We start from the raw sequence: 20,815 nt of genomic DNA, 5'->3' as shown, positions 1-20,815 counted from the left end.
ACAAAGGGAGCCATAAACATACCTTCTTGTGGAAGATTCCATTCCTTTCTCCCACCACTGATTCAAAGAGAAGAAAATATCTGCACTTCCACAATGGGTGGGGCTCTTAGGAATGCCAGGAAGTTGGCTCAGGGATGGTATGGTGTGATGTTAATGGAATAGGAAGATCTTCCTTGTCTATTAATAGGCCCATGTGACCACATTTGTCCCCTTTTCCCTCGGAACATGAGCCATGTTTCCAGACCTAAAGGTGCTCAGGTATTTTAAGCACAGATGTCTTGTTGCTTTCACAGCTGTGATACATTGAGAGTCACATAAAGCCCATTGGGGGAGGAACTTGTCTAAGGAGGAGCTTGCTTATAGGGAGGCTTGCCTGTAGGAAGGCTTTCACACCTTTTAGTACTAAGCTAATTAGGCACTGAGTCACAAGCCTTGTGATGCCTTCTGGCTCTAAGCCTATTAATTGGAAACTGTATATACTTGAAAGTTGGTGTTTTACTTTGAGGACTTGATCATGAGAAGGACCTTTTGATTCCCTGGATGGAAATCTGAGTAGCTGTTTGTTAAGAGCCTTCCAGACTACTCAGCTGTTGGCGCTCTCCTGGTCTGGTGGTGTATGTAGGCATGTAAGTGGCTGTTTTATTCTGTTTAGACAGTTGGAGCCTTGTCTATTGTATTCTTTCTTAGATTCACTTCTTCCTACTTATCTGTCTGTTAATTAAAGTAAGATTGTTAACCCCTTTAAAACTGTCTTTCCTTTAGCAAAGTAGATCAAAGAACCTGTGCTAGCAGCCCACCCTGGGTTTGGGACCCTAAATGAGGACCTTAAAATGTGATCTGTACCTTTTGCTTCCAAGGGTAATTGCAGAGAAAATCTAAAGAGAAAGTTCTATCCATACAGTTATCCAGATGCCTGGAAATCTGTGTGCTAGTATAGACTGTCCATATGGTCTATGTTGATTGTTGGTTGAGAGATCTGACTGGGAGCTGACTGTGTAGCAGTCAGCCACTGTAGTGTAGGTGCCAAACTGGTATACTCCAGTGATGTTAAGAGTGGGTAGAAAACTTTGACTTGCAGTGATTGTATGTTTGTGAGTGGCTAGAAGTGGTCCTTGCCAGCATGAATGCTAGCTTGGCAAGTCCTGAAAGTGTGTTTTGAATTTGCTATGAATGTAGAGAGTGAGAATAAAGGCTGTGTGTGCGTGTATGTGTGTATGAGTGTGTGTGTTTATGTTTGTACCCTGATTACTATTTCTCCCAACCCTACCTTTTATACCTACTATATACTAGTATGGAGAGAACTATGATGAAATCAGATTATACCCAGTATATACAGCTTTCTGAATCAGGGGCTTCTGAAGTCTTTCCTGGGTTTTCTTTCAAATAGAGATTACTTGAGGAGGCACACAAGTTAACCTAGGGCTCCAGGCAAGGGTACGCTGGAGCTAGCTAGAGAGAGTACATTATTAAATCTGTGTGAGCATTTATTTACACCTTGGGAATTAGCATATGCTAATCAGGACTGGATTTTTTGTTTTGTTGGTTGTGTAAGTGTAAGAAACTGATGGAGAAAGTGTTAATAATGCTGATTAAACTTAAAAGGGTGTCAGTATTTTTCTTAGAGAGCTGGTTGCTAACCTCCATATTCCAGGAGCCCTGACAACAGACTTCATGCCCTTCTGGGGCTGAAAGAAAGCTGAAGCTGATAAAAATACAGAATAAATGTGGAAAAGTGGAAAATGCAGTGTCCTAATTATTATCAATGCTAATTTTTCAGTGATCCTTCCTGGATAAAGGAAATAGAAATGTATTTGACCCATGTGGGTTTGGGACCCTAAATGAGTACTATAAGATGTGATCTGTACCTTTTGCTTCCAAGTGTAATCGCAAAGAAAATCTAAAGTGAAAGTTCTACCCATATAGTTACCCAGATGCCAAGAGACTTGTGATCTCTTTCTACAAACTTAAAAAAAAGATAAGAGCAGAAAACAAGAAAACAATCAAATACTTCACAAGGTACTATGTTCCCAACTCTGATTAGAGGTAGCTGTTGCTAAGGAGAACCATGAGAGGATCTGCAGGAGTTTTCTAGCAGAAGGAATTGAGGGCAACTGGAGGATGTGGGGCTGGCACAGCTGGGAAAGAAAATCTGCCTGGTGAATGAGTGGAGAATTAAATGAATCCATTGTCAAACTTTACCCCTTGTGCTTTACTTCAATATTACTCCACCAAGGCAACCCCAGATCTTTCCTTTAGATAATACCTGGGGCTTTGTTGTGATGCTAGTTTGATCTGTCTGACTAATGATTCAGATGGCTGTTATGACCTCTGACTCTTCAGTCCCACAATATGTTTTCCTGATTACTAACCTTTGGTTGTTCACATGCCTACTCTCCTGCCAAAGAGAAGGGAACCAAGGAGACCCTATGAGCTGAGATGTTGCCCCCAACACGTAAACTGAACTGTTATTATGAAGGTGTTACATATATCATTTGGAAGAGAACATCCCCACAGCCCCCAGTCACAGTAGACAGGGAATTCACAGTACACTATGCAACCCTATACCAATATTATCTGAATCTCTAATAATGAAATGTTTGATAACAAGGTGTGCTCTTGAAATACCCCATATTTCTTAATGGGGGTATTACTGTTGTAACAGATTTGTCCTGAATAAGAAAAGACTACATTTTCCAGGAATCCAAGTAACTATGTGCCCACAACGCAAGTGGAGATTGGTGGAAGGAGACAAAGGGCTATAGGAAGTAGAGCAAGCTGGGGGTGGTCCCTGGGCAAAGTGCGTTTATTCCAGATAATAATGTTGGTACCCAGTAACTGAGGAGTTCTCAGATAACTCTGAGGCCCCTCACAGAAAGAAGAGTCATCTTGGTTTCATAGAGGGATGGAAACTGTCTGGGTTTTAATCAGGGATGTGAGAGCTGCCTTCAAGGAATTTTCCAGTCTTTTGTCCCCGTTACTGAAAAAAATTGCCCAAGCCTTTGCTATTGACATGGTCCTGGTATGGAGGGGCAAGCCGCGAACAGCTCTGGGGACTACTCGCCAGAAATGTGGGCTATGGCTGCTTTTTGTTTTTCTCTTCTATTCCATCCCTAATTCATGTTTATTTTTTCAGTCCTGTGCATAGCCTGGGTTTAGTATCATGCTTGGACAGAAGGGAGGAAACAGATATTTCTTAAGGGCTTATTTATGTGTCAATCACTAGGCAAAGTGCTTTACAGAAGATTATCTAATTGGATCCTTATTATAACCCTGTAAGGCAGGAGCTATTATTATCCCTCTTTTACAGATGAGGAAATTGAGGAATATTTGAACTCAGCTCTTCCTGACTAAGACCAGCACTCTATCCATTGTGCCACCTCACTTGGAATCTGAAAAACCTAGATCTGAGTCAGTTCTAGTCTAGTTTTCAGATTTTATTTCGATGAGGGCAAATCAACCAGTAAGGTCATTCATCATTGAGGGTCCCCATGATCTCGAGCTGTATCTGTTTAAGTAAGTTAAAGGATGCTTTGGAACACAGATGTTGCTACATTACATGTGTTACATATAAATGAATGAATGAGGGAATGATCAGATGACCATCTGTCCAAATGTTGCATACATGTCTGCGTTTTGTGGGTAGTTGGACTACATGACATCTAAGTTCCCTTTAAACTCTAAAGGTTCCATGACTTGACCCCTGAGGTCCCTCTAAACAAGGGACATATCAATAAAACAGAGATGGAATCATACGAGAAAGCAATTGTATAACACTGGAATCTGAGGGAGGGGAGACTAAAAATAGTTAAGAATCTATCTGGGAAAATAAAAACAAAGAGAGGATGTTATTGAAATCTGAAAAGGATAAGGGTTCGGTTCTTAAAGTCTAAAAGAGTATAATAAAGACAAATAATATTAATGCCTACTTTGCCCAGTAAGTGGTAAATTTCAGGAACACATTTCCCTGAACGGAAAATACAAATAAGTTGATTTACCTTTGCACATAGTACACACTTAATAAATATTTGTAGAAAGTTAAATAAACTTACAGATGAACAGTCAATAAAGGTTACTAAAAAAAGACCAGGATCTCTCTCCAAAGGAGAGATCTCTAACTTTTTCTGATCCCAGGGAAGACAAGATTTCCCCATAATCTTGGGGAATGGGGGAAATTTCACCATTTCCTGTCTCCATTTTTAGAGAAAATTAGATTGGATAGACCGTGGGCTTGAGAAAATGTGGCAATTTCCAAGCTCTTGTGAGTAAAAGTAGAAAAGTAGAAATAGGTTTATCAGTGGAAAAATTATGGAGTAAGTGAAGTTTGCTTTTATTCCTCTTTCTTATTCCTCTTGTCATCCAACCCTATCCTTCAGGTGACCCCCAGGAGCAGCTGGTAGTAGAGTGGATAGAGCTGTGCATCTGGAGTCAGAAAGTCCTGAGGTCAAATGTAGCCTCAAATACTAACTGTGCCATTATGGGCAAAGTAATTTTATTTGTCTGTCTAAATTTAATACTCTATAAAAGGAAGGTAATAATAATAAAAGTAGGGGCAGCTAGGTGGTACAGTGAATAGAGCACTGGCCCTGGAGTCAGGAGCACCTGAGCAGAAACTTAACACTACTAGCTGTGTGACCTTGGGCAAGTCAATTAACTCTAATTGCCCTGCCTCCCCCCCTAGAAAAATAATAAAAGTAATAATACCTACTTCCCAGTATTATTGTGAGGACCAAATGTAAGCTCTTTAAATTTAATTTTTGCTTTTGTATCCTTAGTGCCTCGCTCAGTTCTTAGAAGATAGAAGGGATTTAATAAATGCTTATCACTGTGCCATCTAGCTACCCCTACTTTTATGTATGTAAACACACATACGTGCGCATACACATAAAGCCCTCTGGTCTTGTTTAGCACTAGATAGAAGAAACCCTTCTTTCTCCATTGTTCCATCCCTGCAGTAAGAACCCTCTTCCCCTCCTACCAAGTGGAGGTCTAAAGACCATCTCCTTGCTGTATTTTAGGGACAGCTTTGTCTGGGGAAGTAAATCAAGTCCGTGAACTCAGAAACATTGAGAAAGACTGGAAAGGAAATGGGTTTAGTGTTCCCCTGGTGGAGGCAGTTTCTTTTTCATCTTCCAGGCTTCCTCAGAAGAGGAATTCACTCTAAAAGACATCACTGAGGTATAGAGTGAGAAGTTAAAAATTAGAAAGACTCGGGAGATAGCTCAGTCTTTCTATTTTTAACTTCTCACTCTATATATTGTACCCATTGCCTATAGATGGACCCAGGTTTCCCTTATCCTCAAAACAACAACAAACTCCACTTATCTGACTATTCATTCCTGAAATTTTTCTTATTTTCCCTTTTTTTCTTAACATAACTCCAAGGGGAAAACTCTCTGTGCTCATTGCCTTTGCTTCCTTTCTTCTGTTTCACTTCTCAGTCCTTTGTAATCTGACTGCCGACCTCATCTGTCACTTGACTGAAACCTCTTTCTCCAAAGTTACCAGCTTTTTCTTAATTTCCAAGTCTGATGACCTTTTCCCTCATCCTTCTTAACCTTTTTGTAGCATTTACCATTGTTGACCAGCCAGTCCTCCTGGAGACTCTTTCCTTCTGGGTTTTTATGACACTGCCCTTTCTAAGTTCTTCTCCTACCTTTCTGATCTCTCTTTGTCAGTCTTCTTTGTTGGATGATCACATACATCGCAGCACCTAAATGAGGATGGGTCTCTAGACTTTTCTTTTTTTTCTCTATTGTCTTCCTTTTTTGTTGACTCATCAGCTGCCAAGAATCAAATTCTTGTTTCTGTGCTGATGACTATGTGAATCATATACCCAGTCCTCATTTTTCTCTTCAAAGCTCCAGTATCACATCACCAGTTACCTATTTAACATTTTAAACTAGAGGTAACTTAGTGGTACAATGGATAGAGTATTGGGCCTGAAGTCAAGAAGACTTGAGTTGAAATCCAGCTTCCAACACTTATTATCTGTGCAGCCCTAGGCAAGTCACAGCCTCTGACCTCTTTAGTTTCCTCAAGTATGAAATGAGGATGATAACAGCCTGTCCTTCCCAGGGTTGTTGTGAAGAGGATCAAATGAGATATTTGTGAAGTATATAGCCCATAGGAGATAATAAATACTTGTCTCCTTCCTTGCACTGGACGTCCTACAGGCATCTCAAACTCAGCACGACCAGAGCAGAACTCTCTTTCTTCCCAAAGCAATCCCTATATTGAACTTTGCTGTTACTGTTGAGGGTTCCAGCACCCAGGCTCCCCAGTTTATAACCTTGGAGTCATCTTCACCTCCTCCCTCTCCCCCATTCCTCAGATCCAAGCAGTTGCTGAGTCTTGCCAACTTTAATGACATATCTCTCACATTCAAATACTTCTAGCCATTTTCCTAGTTCATTTCTATCATTTCTCTCCTGAACTAGAAATAGCCTCCAGAATGATCTCCCTGCCTCCACCCTCTCCTCTCCTCAGTCTGTCCTCTGCACAACTGCCAAAGTGACATCCATAAAGCATGGGACATTCCATTCCTCTGTTCAATAAATCCTGGTTTATTATCCCATTACTTCTAGGATCAAGCATAAACTCCTCTGTTTGGAATTGAAAACTTCTCATACCTTGGCTTCAACCTCCCTTTTCTATCTTACTATACATTACTCCTTTGCACACATGCTTCAGTCTAGTCAAACTGACCTTAACGGCTGCTCTTCACATAGGACATATGTCTTGTTTTTATGCCTTTGGACGGGTTGCCTTCCATGCCTGAAATGTAGGGACACCCTTCTCACTTTTACCTCTTAGTATCCCTAGTTTCTTTCAAAGCTCAGCACATGGGGCACCTTTTAAATGAAGTCTTTCCTGGCCCTTCCCCCCCCCACCCAACCTTCCTCTTCCATTAATTTGGTATATACCTATTTCATATATGCTTGCACATCTCCCCCCTTAAGATGTAAGCTCCTTAAATTTAATTTTTGTTTTTGTATACTTAGTGCCTTGATCAGTTCTTAGAAGATAGAAGGGATTTAATAAATGCTTATTGGTTGCTGTATACCTAGCAGTGTAGTCTCTGGAACTCAGAGACTTACTTTGGAGAAGACATCTGGTTAGACAGGTTCCAGTCTGTTAGAACAAATTCCAGCTCTTTATAGGTAGAATCATAGAATTTGAGACTAAACCACTCCCTCACAAATCCAGAACTGGGGCCATGAGAAGCTGCTGTAATGTTGCAGGGAGCGGGGGTGGAAGGATGCTGCTGGCAGAAAAGGGCAGAGTGTAGGAGCTGAAGGGCTGCTCTGTGAAAGCTGACGCTATACCATAAATTTGGGTTGACAACAGGAAAACTCATGACCTCAGTGATGTCTTTTAGGGTGAATTCCTCTCCTGAGGAAGCCTGGAAGATGAAAAAAGAAACTGTCTCTGCAGGGGGAGCACTAAACCCATTTCCTTTCCAGTCTTTCTCAATGTTTCTGAGTTCACAGACTTGATTTACTTTCCCAGACAAAACTGTCCCTAAAATACAGCAAAGCAGGAGCTGGTCCTTAGACCTCTGCTTGGGAGGAGGGTTCTTGCTATAGGGATGGAACAATGGAGAAAGAAGGGGTTCTTCTATCTAGTGCTAAATAAAACCAGAGGTGTGTGTGTGCGCGCACATGCATGTGTATTTACACACATATGAAAATATATGCATGTACATATACACATGCATATATACATAACATGCATGCACACGCATAAAGTGTGCGTGCGTGAGTGTGTGTGTGTGTGTGTGTGTGTGTGTGTGTGTAAAACATACCTGTAACCCTAGCTACTACTACTAAGGTAAACTAGATTATCCCATGATCCCTTTCTACTTTTACATACATCCTTCAGATGTCTTTTGCCTTTTTTTCAATTAAATTCCATTCAGTTTAATTCAAGAAGCATTTATTAAACATTGGATATGTGCAAATCACAGTGTCATTGGGGATACAAAGATAAAAAAAAAGAAAATTCAATTTCAGCTTCTATTACACTATGGAGGCAGGGATAGTGAGGGGATACAGTGTGTGCACAGATGAGTAAAAATCTGTACTATATATATGTAGTAATTTGAGGGAGCAGGGAAAAACTGACAACGGGGGAGATCAGAAAAAGTCTTAATTTAGGTGGCACTTAGGTTGAGCCTTTAAGGGATCCAGGGATTACAAAACAAGGAAGTGAAAAGTACTCCAGGCACAGCCTGCGCAAAGGCCCGGAGGCAAGAAATACTTATGCACCATATCTACTAATTAATGTATATGAGGAATAGAAATAAGGGCAGTTTAGCTGGAGTTCAGACGGTGTGTAAGGGTGTAATGTGAAATAAGTCTGGAAATGTTTACTGACTGAATGACTGACTGATTGTAAAGGGTTTCACACGTCACAAGGATGTATTTTTTCCAAGAGGCAGTGGGGAGTCATTGAAGGTTCTTCAACAGAAGAATGAAGTAATTAGAACTGTACTTTAGGATAGTCAGTCTGACTGACAGAATGGAAAAGAAGAAGACTGGAAGCAGGGAGACTGCTTAAGAAGCTACCAGAGACTTTCTTGAGTATCTCTTCAAGATGGTGGAGTGAGCAGAAATGTAATAGCCCAAGATTACACAGCTAGTAAATGTAAGAGGCTGGATTTAAACCCAGGTCTTCCTAGCCCCCAGTCTGGTACTCTACCCACTGTGCCAGCTTTGTCATTGATAAGATAAAGAAGGTCTAGAAGAAGGAAACTGGGATGGCAAAGTAGCTTGACCATGCTGTCTGTGGACTAGAGAAGAGAAGATCTCAGGGGGTAACATGATAGGTGTCCAAGAATTTGAAGTGAGATGACTGCTTCGGGACAGATTAGGTTCAATTTCAAAAAGTTCAAAAAGTCTTTGGGCAAGGGTTGGATGACCATTTGTAGTTATGCTGTCATAGGATTTTTTTTTTTTTTTGTGGGAAGAATTTGTTAATCAGGGGTGGGAAAGCTGTGGCCTTGAGGCCATACATGGCCCTCTAGGTCCTCAAGTGTGGTCCTTTGACTGAATCCAAACTTCACAGAACAAATCTGGGTTCTGTGTTTGTTCTTTGAAGTATGGATTCAATCAAAGGGCCATACTTGAGGACCTAGAAGGCCACATGTGGCCCCGAGGCCGCAGGTTCCTTACCCCAGAAGAGATGGTTGCTGAAGTTCCTTCCAGTTTTGAAATTCTGTGATGCTGGGTATTCCTACCATATATATATATATATGTATGTATGTATGTATATATATATATATATATATATATATACATGTATATATACCTCTGGGTCCCACATGTTCCTAAGTATCACTCTGGGCTCAACTCCTGGCCCACTGTTGCCAAGGATTACTCCTTAGTTCCTTTCTAGACTATTTAGCAGTTCAAATAAGTAAAAAAAAAAAACAACCCTAGAAAAAGTAGACCCTCATCCCATACCATTGACTCTGCTTCTAGCACAACCTCTGCATTATCATGAAGGGGAACAACCTCTTTGGAGAAGGGACCCTCCATCCCCCCTACCACCTCTATCAATTTACTGACCAATCACTACTGATAGGCAGATAAACCCAAGAGCCCAGAGCACCAGCATCCCTGCTCCACCTCCATACCATTGACCCTGCTTCCAGTATCCCCCAACGATTATCTAGAGAAGCAACCCTCATGGAGATGCAACCTGACGATTGCCTCTGCAGCAGAGTCAGAAGACCCAGAAAAAATAATTCTCAATACCAAATCCTATGCACTGTCCAATGGATTGATTAGAATTGATATGTTTTTATGAATGGAAGTGACGTTAAAGAAGATATATTTCCATCTGGCTTGCTGTTGCATTCTAAAGACCACCGGACCTTTCCATCTGACTTGAAACTAAAACCTCCTTTGTGTGACGTCTCCTACTAGAATGTGGGTTCATCGAAAACAGAAGTGGCCTTACTTTTCTCTTGGTATCCCAGTGCTTTGTACATAGTAATAGCCTAATAAATGTTTGTTTGTTTGTTTGTTTTTAAATTCATTCAATCCCAGCTGTAAAGGGAAGAACAAGATTTGCAGTTAGGAAGACCTGGGCTCCATTTCATTTCTTCTGATCCCTCATTGTATGATCTTGGGCAAATCTGAGTTTCAGTTTTTCCTTGTATAAAGTAGGCAGGAAGAAGGGAAAAGAAGGAAGAAAAGAGGGAAGAAAAGAAGAAAGGAAAGAAAGACACAAAGAAGGTCTTATTAAGCACACGCTCAGTGCCAGGCCCTAGGCTAAGTGCTTTACAAATATTGTCTCTTCTGATTCTCACGACAACCTTGTGAGGTAAGTGCTACTCTTATCTTCATGATTTGATTAAAGAAATTGAGACAGCAGAGGCTAAGTGACTTGCCCAGGGTCACACAACTAATAATAGCAGTTAACGTTTATACAGTGAGGATTCCCTCATCCTCTGAAGGTCTAGGGACAAGCTCTTGCTTTGGCATACACTATGTGCTGGTCCTGTGTTAAGTGCTTTTCAATTACTATCTTATTTGATTTCAGTCTTCAAAACAACCCTGGGAGGTAGGTGCTATTATTATCCCCATTTTTCAGATAAGGAAACTAAGGCAAACAGAAGTTAAATGACTTGCCCAGGGCCACATAGGCAATCAGTGTCTAGGAAAAGATTTGAGCTCAGGTCTTTCTGACTTCAGGTCCAGTGCTCTATCCACTGCACCAACTAGTCACCTCTGGGATAGGGGAGATAATAATATTTTGTTGTGAAGATCAGATAAGCTAACACATGTACAGAGCTTTGTAACTATGTCAGGCTATAAATATAAGTGTAATGGGGCTTTGGTGCATAGCCAGATCACTTAACACAGAGACACCTATGTGGGAGACCCCAAAGACATGCTTAGCACTCCACTCAATGCCTTGAACATATCTTCAGATGAACGAATGAAAGAATGAATGAATGAATGTGATTTTAGTAGGTGAATAGGTCTGGAGGGGGCAGTGAAAGCAGAAGGATTGGACTAGACTAAAATGGGTCAAGCAGAACAGCTTGTCCAGAGAGCCTTAAGTAATAATATTTTGTGGGATGGTGGTGATCACGGCTGTGCAGTTTGGAAGCTGTTCTCCGTGAATTCACTGTACTCTGAAAAGGGTGTACATTGGAGCACAATGACACAATTTTGAGTATTCTCTCATTTCTCTTTTAGCTCTTCATCTAAGGAATGGGACCAATCAAATGATGCAGGATTAGTAGCAAAATGTCAAACTTACAGAGCCTCTTCTACCATTATAATCTAGTCATAACCTAGAACACACCCATTTGGATTACTAAAATTCAACTTCGTAAGGGGTTTCATTTAATACCCCTACTTCACCAGAGAAGATATTTATTTGCATTTACAAGAACAGATGTGGATTTCCACCTCCTTATGATCAAATGAGTGAACATGGACAAGAGTAACCCTACAGTGATATTCACAGTTGTATGAATGGCTACATGACTTAGTTTTCATCTAATAAGAGAAAAAAAGAAATAATTTGATTGATGATCCCCTGGCAGTGATGATCAGCTCCTTCCCAGCCTGCCCACCCCATCCCAAGCCACTCCTAAGTGACCAACAGTAGACTACCAGGGCTGAGTTGTGACTGCTGGGGTCAGTCTGGCAAGGGGAGTAGGGATGGATAAGCTCCCAGGGATGGCAGCCTGGGCTGTCTAGAAGCAGCCCTCCCCCTCCTGCTTTCCATGCCAGCACAGGAAGCAGGGGAGGGTGGGGTTGTTTTGGGTTGGGATGGTAGCTCTGAGCTTCTTGTAGGGTTACCTCCAGATTCATGCAGGAGGACTACTTTGGGATGGGGTGGGGCAGTAGTTTGGCTTCTTGTGGTCTGTATTTGGCATCTAGGATGCCAATGGGTAAAAGGGAGTTACCTAACTAAGAAAGAGACAAAAGAAAAAAATTAAATCCATGGATTGATAAAGGTAGAAATCAATTTAGTTTGAGCAAGAGTTAGAAAAGGTGGCTAGTCCACAGGTCAGAGTCCAGAAGTCTTCCTCTTACTAATGAATTAAATATGTCTGTTTTAATGGGATTTGTTTAAAAAAATAAATGGATGATAATTTAGGGACTCAAGAACACATAAAATTTTTTTCTTATTTAAATGAATGATAATAGTATTCACTTTAAGAGAATTTTTCCTGCAAGGGTTTTTTTTAAAGGAAGGGAATTACCTTCATAAGAAAATAGAAGACAGTATCTAAATGCAGCTCCTCCACTTTCCTTGTCTACTTATCCTCCTCTATAGACTCAGAATCATGAGCTAGGAAACTTCCTCTAAAGCCATGAAATTCTTTTGCCTAGCCCAACCTTCACTGATTGGTTCCTCTTTGTCTGACAGTTATAGAGCGGAAAATGCAGAGGGCTTGGAGTTAAAGGATGTAAATTCCAATCCCAGTAGCTTTGCCACTTATTGCCTCTGTGACCTGAGGCATGTCATTTTTATCTGGGCCCTAGCTTCCTCCTCTGTAAAGTGAAAATGGTAATACCTGTTCTTGTCAGGCTTGAGTGAGCTAATATATATAAAAAATGCTTTCCAAACCCTTATGTGTTACGTAAATGGCAGCTATTACTATAATGTAAAACTTTAAAGAGACTGAGGCTGAGGTTAGGATAGGGAGTCATAAGTGGAAGAAATCACTTTAGCCAAATGGAAAGTACTTAACTTGCTTTAAAATACAATGCTTGGGTTTGATAATAAGTAAATAGTTGTTATTTAGTGTGCCTACTTCATCCTGAAGCATCATGGAATTTAGACTGTCCAGTGAGAAAACAGAATTGGAAATTTAAGATGGCTATGGAACTCTCAGAATGTAAAAGACTACGGTCAAAGAATTATGGGCTGTTCCAATCACCTGGCTGATGGAATCCCTAATAATTTTATGGAAAGGAATGATTTAATTTTATTTCCCCGAGGCCTTGAAAGCACCAGGAAGGAATGATAATGAAGTCCTGGTTCTGGCCTTCAGGCAGCCAGTGTTAACAGTAGATGCTGCCTTGCAGTGGAAGATGTGGGACTTTGTGATTGTCTGTTTTATGAAATCCCTGCTTGTCTAGAACCACATGAGAGCCTGCCACCATTGGTGTCTATGATGACACCAAATACACATATAGAAACTTTAAGAATGCAGTGAAGCTGGATATGTTTATCAAATTCAGATAATTGACCTTACTTTATTTTTAAAATTCCATTTGACTATTTGGAATTGTGTAGACATAGCCTGAGTGTTTCTAGAGGTAGAAAGAAAAAAAAGAAAGGGTTGGGGAGTGGTAAATGACTTCATTAGAAAAGACTGAATGAATTGTACCTTCTTGGAATGCAGGAGCAGTTTCCATCATAACATTTAATGGTGGATCAGACCTTTCTCTTATTGTACAGTCCAGAAAGTACAAGCTTCTACTGATGTCTCATCATCATTACAAATACATATTGTACTTGCCTATGAGATAGACGTGCCTTACTCTGACTTCTCTTTTACTGAAAATAGACCAGATCAAGGTTATCTAAGTCAAAAGTTGTTAGGGCCCTGGGCTTAATGGTACTGTTGATTGGTAAGGAGTGAACTCGATGGTGTGTGATCTTAAAGAATGCGACAGGATGAGGGAAGAGGTTTAGAAGAAATTCTTTCCTTGGAGATTCCCAATTTCAGCTGAAGGCTCCATCATCCTTCTAGTCAGCTAGATTTGCAACCTTTGAGACCTGCTCAACTTTCCATTGTCCTTCATCTCTGTGTAATCAGTTGTCAAGCACTGCTCAGTTCTGCCACATCTCATACCCGTCCTTTTCTCTTCACTTACATAGTTGCCATCCTACTTCCCTTCTAATTATGTGTCCTCCAATAGCCTCCTAATTGGATTCCTGACTACCAGCCTTTTGTCTTGCCAAGACACCTTTTATACAGCTACTAAAATAATGTTCCTCAAACTCTAGTATGATCATATTTCTCCACAACAAAAGATACTTCAGCGGCTTTCTATTGCCTCCAGGAGAAAAATATGAAGTACTAAGTGTAGCATTTATAGCCTTTCATAATCTGGCTCCTGTCTACCTGACCAACTTTATTCCCCTTAATATTCTCTATAGTCTAACTACATTTCTTTTTTCTTTTTTCTGGTTTTTTTTTTTGCCATTTGGAGGGCAACTGGGGTTAAGTAACTTGCCCAAGGTTACACAGCTAGTTTTTTTGTGTGGGTGTTAAGTGTCTGAGGTCAGAACCCAACTTGGGTCCTCCTGACTCCGGAGCCAGTGCTTTACTCACTGTGCCACCTAGCCACCCCTGTTTTTTCTTTTTGAAGGCAATCATCGTTAAGTGACTTGCCAAGGGTTACACAGCTAGTAAGTGTCTGAAGCTGGATTTGAACTCAGGTCCTCCTGATGCCAGGGCTGGTGCTCTATTCACTTTGTCACCTAGCTACTCCACTATATACAGTCTAACCAAACTGGCCCACTTATTGTTCCCTGAACTTTCTATTCAATTTCCAACTCTATCTCATCACATAGGTTAACCCCATTCCTAGAAAATGCTCCCTAATCACCTCTGCCTCTTGGAATTCCTAGTTGCCTTCACAGCTCAACTCACATGTCACTTTTTGATATCATTCAAACTATTAGTCATCATTCCTTCTCCCTCTTCCTTAAATTGTCACATATGCTTAAAGGAAGGGAATAAAGGAATAAATAAATAAAGGAATAAAGGAAGGGAATAAGCATTTATTTGTACCCACTATATACCCGGCACTGTACTAGGCATTTTACAATGATCTATCCCCACATAAAATATTAGCTTTTTAATGGCAGAGATTGGGCTTTGATTTTTTGTTTGCTTGTTTTTGCATTCCTAGTACTTTCACATAGTAGGCTTTTAGTAAGGCTTCATTGGATCATATTGGAGAGATAATTGTATAACCGCAAAGAGCCATAGGGTAGGAGTCAGGAGACATGGACTTTATTGCTAGTTTTGCCACTAATTCATTCTGTAACCTTTCTCTCTGTGGTCTCCATTTTTTTCTTCTGTAAAATTAAAAAATTTGAATAGTTGACCTCTATGGTCCTTCTAGGTCTGGAAAATTCTGTTCTAATTCTATGGATTTAGCAAACATCTGAGGTTAGGAATTTTTCCATTCTGATCTCAAGCCCGCCTGAAGCAATTCCCCATTGTGTACTCTCTCTGTATCCCTGTTTGTAACACATGGGCAATGGAGCTTGACTGCCTTGGAGGGTGTTTGTTGGATAAACAGCTTGTAATGTGCTATTTAATTGGCAGGCAGCAGCATTCAGTATTACCTGGGCCTTTACAGTAACCCCATTTTAGCAGAAGATGTGGAGGGGCTCAGTGGGGAGTAGAGAAAGGGCTCTGTAGGAAGCTGTGCTTATAGTACTTCTAGGCCTTGGGGGTCGATCAGTCTTCAGCCCAACCAACATGTCCTCATTCCAGGTGTTGCCATAATGACAGACTAGTAATTATGAGAACCTGTCCTTGTTCCTTTATGCCTCTTGGCTGAGAAGCCATGTGATCTGAAACGTAATTTAGAAACATTAACTGACTTTCAACATGGAGAATAAGATTTGTTACTCTTTTGTGCCAACAAAATCTGAAACAGTAAACACATTTCCAGTTATAGATGGGGCTAATAACTCTATAAAACTGAATGCTAATGGGTATCTCTTGTCTGTTCCTTGGACATTTCCCTATTACTCACAGCAGGTGCCATTTTCATTCCTTTTGAGGTCTACACATCATCCTTTGATAATGGCTTCCTGCCACAGTTACCTGGATAGTAATGGGTACATGCCAGAATAAATTAAAAGAGTCATAGAATTTTGGAAGCTGGTAGGGACCTTAGAGACCAATCCATTCCAACCCTTTCATTTTGCGGAGGAGGAAAGGAGGCCCAGGAATGTGAAGCAACTTGCCTAAAGCCATATCATTACTTAAGAGTAGAGCCAAGTCTCTTGATGTCCATTTGCATCCTATTCTAACCACATGGCTGATATTCAGAACTAGTCTTGTATAATCTGCTAGCATGTTATTCTCAGGTAATGGTGTGTAACAAATGAAGAATGTCAAGGAACAGAAGAAAGATATCATCAGGGAAATATAGGATAGAAAACAGAAGATAGTCTTGACATGTGATGAGGGCCAGGGATGGCAGGTAGACATCCTTTGATAGGTTCAGGATGTCAGGAGAAAACAAAGAAGTTCTTCAGAGCACTGGGTATGGCAAACATGGGAAAGGACACAACCTAGCATTCAGATATTGAGGGGACTATGAACTGCATTATTTGGAGCAAAGATTCAAATTAATATCACAGCTTCATTTGAATATTGTGTTACTATCTTCTGTCAATATGTATCACATTATAGAAATGAAAGCATTTTCTATAGAAACTCTGAAATTCTAGGATTCTGGGTAGGTTGGTAGCCATTTGCAATTTTGCTTTAGGATGATAAAGTATAGATTTCTAAGTCAAGATCTTTGGAAAATATAAATTGTGAACTTTTACTTATAGCTAATGTTCAACTGATGGCTTGAATCAGCAGTCTTATTACCAAGGTCAACCTTGGTAAAATTGGGGCATAGACAAAGTTACTTCTTTGACTGTCCTTTCCTTGCTCCTCTTCCTCCTTTGTGATAATTCCTCCTTACCACTCCAACACCTCATCCCAACCAAGGGATGGGTTTGTTTGTCCTTTCTTTCTTCCCTCTTCCTATCCAGACTCATCTTAGAAAAGTAGCTTCAGTTTGCCATGTCCTCCTTAGGGTAAAGGAATTGAAATCAATGTGTTCCTTCTTCCAAGAGTGCTTGAATTTCTAGCCTTTGGAACCTGGAAAAGAACATTTAGACAACACTTAGTAGGGGTGTGTGTGTCTGTGTGTGTGTGTCTGTGTCTGTGTGTGTGTGTGTGTGTTTTGGGGTAAGGAGAAAGGTTTGTTTTTATTTTTGTTTGTTTTGGAGGAGAGGACAGAGAAACCTTAATGACCAAGAAATCATATACTATACATGACCTTACTTCATATCATAGTAAAAATAGCATTGAATATATACTTCACTGGGAAAAAGTTAAAATTAAATCTAAAATCATTCAATAAATTAAAATAGTTGAGGTGATCATTGTATGAAATGAAAATTTGTTATTCAGTTGTTTCTGTCATGTCTGACATAAACTTTTTGTGACCCCATTTAGGGTTTTCTTGACAAAGATACTGGAGTAGTTTGCCATTTCCTTCTCCAGAAATACAAATATCTTGGGATTAAAAATTCTTCCAATAGATGCCTAAGCCCAGAGCCATAATTAAGGTTTGGCTATCAGAATGTTGACTAAGGCCACCAAAATCTAGAGCATGCCAACTGTATGTCCCAGGGCATGTGACCCAATTAATTCTTCTTGAAACTGATAGTAGCCTCATCTCAAACCACACTTTCTCGCCTCAGAAGATACTGCAAGCCTCTGGTGCCTTACTTCTCTCCCCTTCACTCCCAGGAGTAGCCAGGTCTTCAGCAGTAAAGAAAAACTGAGGGTGTATTAGGACCCCAATCCTACCCTCCACAGTCACAGCTCAGGTGAACTCCCTCATCTTGCCCCTTTCTTATGGTTCGAAGTCGTTTTAGGATATATATGTGTGTGTGTGTGTGTGTGTGTGTGTATACACACACATATATAAATCATTGGAGGAGATTATCCAGAGACTAATGCTAAGTCCTCTTCTTATCATGACACAAAGGTGATCCTGGATTTTCTATTGCTGTGCCAATAGAACAAAAGCCCTGATAGAGTCTACCTGACCGTAGCAGATTCATCCAAGTCTTTGTTACGATCCCAGCAATATCCCTTAGGTTGCCTGGCTGAGATTAGAAAGGCTACAGAACCTTAGCCATTGGATAACAGATGTTTTTGGCCATAGTGATTCATTATAAGGCGTGAAGAAGGTACCATATGCATTGGTACAAAGAGCATCCCCACAGATGAAACTGGATTCTTGAAGTACTGAATGTCTGCTGCAGGGGAGAGACTACAATGCAGACAAGTCATCTCTGTATACCATAATGGAACGGAGATATTTGTTTAACATTGTTAATAAACAAAGGGAACAGCATATCTCTTAGTGACCAAATGGACGTTTAGGACTCTTCTTTTTCATGATTTCATAGAATCATAGATTTGGAATTAAAAAGGACCTCAGAGGTTATCTGGTCCAACCCTTTCTTTTGACGAGGAAATTGAGGCCCAAACAGAAGCCTGAGTCCCCCTTGGGAGGGGGGTGGAGTCACACAGATTGTGTCAAAACTGGGATATGAATGCCATTCATATGATGCTATATCTGGTTCTCTGTCCACAGCACTCTCAAGTGATCTATCACTTTCCTCATTTATCAATTCTCAAGACTCTAGTTTTTCTCTTCCCTACCTAAGGTAAACTATGTTACCATAGTGCTTGTCATATAGTAAGAGCTGAATAAATTCTATTCATTCATTCATTCATTCATATGTTTATCTTCCAAAGAAGGTGGAAGACATAGGGCCTGAAGGTGGGCTGAAGCCATTAATTCGCACATAAGCACCATACTTCTACCCTGTGAGACAGACAAACCTTTTGCAAACATTTTTGTATTCAGGGCCTGTAGGCCTGGATTCTACGTAGACAGGGTGTGAGGAGGACAGTCGTTCCCAAGACCCCAGCAAAACATCTTTCTGTATTCCAGGAAAGACATAGTTTTACCCCAGCATGCTGAGGGTGTCCCCTTGGCCTGTTCTTCCTGAGAAGAACTGTGACCCAGACACAAAGAAGGAATGTGGAGAAGCAGTGGGAGGCCAGGACAGCTGCCAAGAAAGAGGCTGACACTAAAGTTACCCAGGAGAGGCCTGCTGGTGGGAAACCTCACCCTTGCTGTGGTGTTACCAGAGTGTGAGCTCTGGAGTCCTAACCTGGGGCATAAAGCAATAAGAACAATAAAAAACTCAGCCCCAGTCCTTTCTCTTGTGTTGTCACTGGGCTCCACTCCAACAGTAAGAGACCGTCTTCTTTTCCCAGAGGAGGAATCAGGATATCTTCCAGGCACTTTCCATCTTGACTCTACTGGCAGCCTGTGGTAACCAAAGAGAGCTCCTAAAAAGCAAACTCCACCAACTGTACAAGAGGGGGAAGAGAAGGAGGAAGAAAAGTAAGAAGAAGGAGAGGAGAAGGACAGGAGTAAGTGCCATATGCCCCAGGGTATTGGTTCTCAGGAGATCACTAGAATGCAGATGGAGAGTGACCAACTAAAATTCATACCAGTCCAAGGAAGTCTCTATATGTCAACTGGATGAAATAGAAGATGTCAGTGGTGTTAGCAAAATTACAGACAACGGGGAGTCATTCTACTCACTGCGTGATAGAAATAGTGTGGTTCCACGCAGAAAATAGTACTGACTTTGGAGTCCCTGGGTTCAAATACTGCTTCTGTCCTTGCACAAGTCAGGGTGCCTCTCTGGGCCTCAGGTTTCCTCATCTTTAACAAGGGTTAAATCAATTAATAAGCCATTATTAAACACCTACTAGGTGGCTGGTTCTGTGCTAGGTGCTGAAGATATAAAAACTAGAATCAACTAGTTCCTGCTCTCAAGGAACTAAGGCCTCTTCTAGATCTAAATTTCTACTCTTATAACCTGAGGCAAACTGTTTAACCTTCATGTACCTCAGTTTCCTCTGCTGTAAAGTAAGTGAGTTGTACTAGAAGGTCTCTAAGTCCTGTCCAGTTCTAACATTTCCATTTGTCAATCAATTCATTTGGTCTAATCCTATGGAATATTAGCACCTCAACAAAAAACATGGCCCTGGGAATCATGCTGAGGGGCAGGGGAAGTGCTGAGATTATGTTATTCTATGTAGATGAAATGAATAAAATGCTATTCATTTTCACTTTATTTTTTTGCTATCAAAACACAATTGAAATTAAGATAACAACTGCAGGAAAGGAGATAAAGATCCAGGCTTTAGGAGTTGCACCAGAGAGAGGGAAGAGTTCTGGAGAATGATTTGATTTCCTTTGAACTTTCATGTACTGAGCACCTGCTGTGTGCCTAGCCCTGAGCTGGCTCTTAGGAGAGCTAAAAGAGACATAATCCTTGTTCTCCTCTCAGAAGGAGCTTCCAATCTAATGGGGAAGGAAGCAATTTACAAACATCTCATTTGAGCTTCACCACAACCTTAGGAGGTACTATTTTAACCATTCTTACCGTGAGAAAACAGGTAGAAAGAGGTTTAGTGACCCACCCAGGGTCACCCAGCTGTGAGGCTGCATTTGAATTCAGTTCACTGAACCAGGCTCTGGAGAGACATGATTCCCTCCCACAAAATAATTAGAGAAAACCCACAAGACAGCACAGATTTAAATGCTGGACTTTATGTGTAGTAGTAACTGCTATTGCCTGAATTTTATGTTTTTACTCTGATCAATTTGTTCTTTGCAACTTATTCATCCCCATTTTTCCCTTGCTCCTTAGGGGTATAGCTACCTCTCATAGCATTTCTCTTGGGAGAAATAAATTACATCTGTAGAAAAGCCCTAAAGTGTTTCCAGAAAGGGTCAGCAGATCAAACGAAATAGGATTCAGAATGGAAAGGAGGGCCAGACTGTCTTCCTTTTACAACACTCCCTTCACATACAATCACAGCTCTCAGAGAGCCAGAGGGGACCTCAAGAGATATGAGATGACAAAGGTCATTCCAACTCGAACTACTCTCTCTCTCTCTCTCTCTCTCTCTCTCTCTCTCTCTCTC

The 20,815-nt window shown here is 40.8% G+C and overlaps 1 long non-coding RNA gene across 1 annotated transcript in view; it reads left to right on the top strand.

Moving 5' to 3' along the window:
* The first annotated feature begins 295 nt into the window (after nucleotides 1-295).
* LOC138172712 (uncharacterized) overlaps nucleotides 296-20,815 on the top strand; it is a 39,809-nt gene continuing 19,289 nt past the window's right edge. The window contains exon 1 of the long non-coding RNA XR_011171231.1: nucleotides 296-626. This is a non-coding gene — a long non-coding RNA (uncharacterized lncRNA). The remainder of the gene's footprint in view (nucleotides 627-20,815) is intronic.

This window comes from Petaurus breviceps, unplaced genomic scaffold (assembly GCF_028583685.1).
Source record: "Petaurus breviceps papuanus isolate PSGF00001 unplaced genomic scaffold, PetGlider_PUasm1.0 551, whole genome shotgun sequence".
Classification (NCBI taxonomy): Eukaryota; Metazoa; Chordata; class Mammalia; order Diprotodontia; family Petauridae; genus Petaurus; species Petaurus breviceps.
Note: the sequence above shows the minus strand (reverse complement) of the source record. Positions and strands in the feature narration are given on the sequence as shown.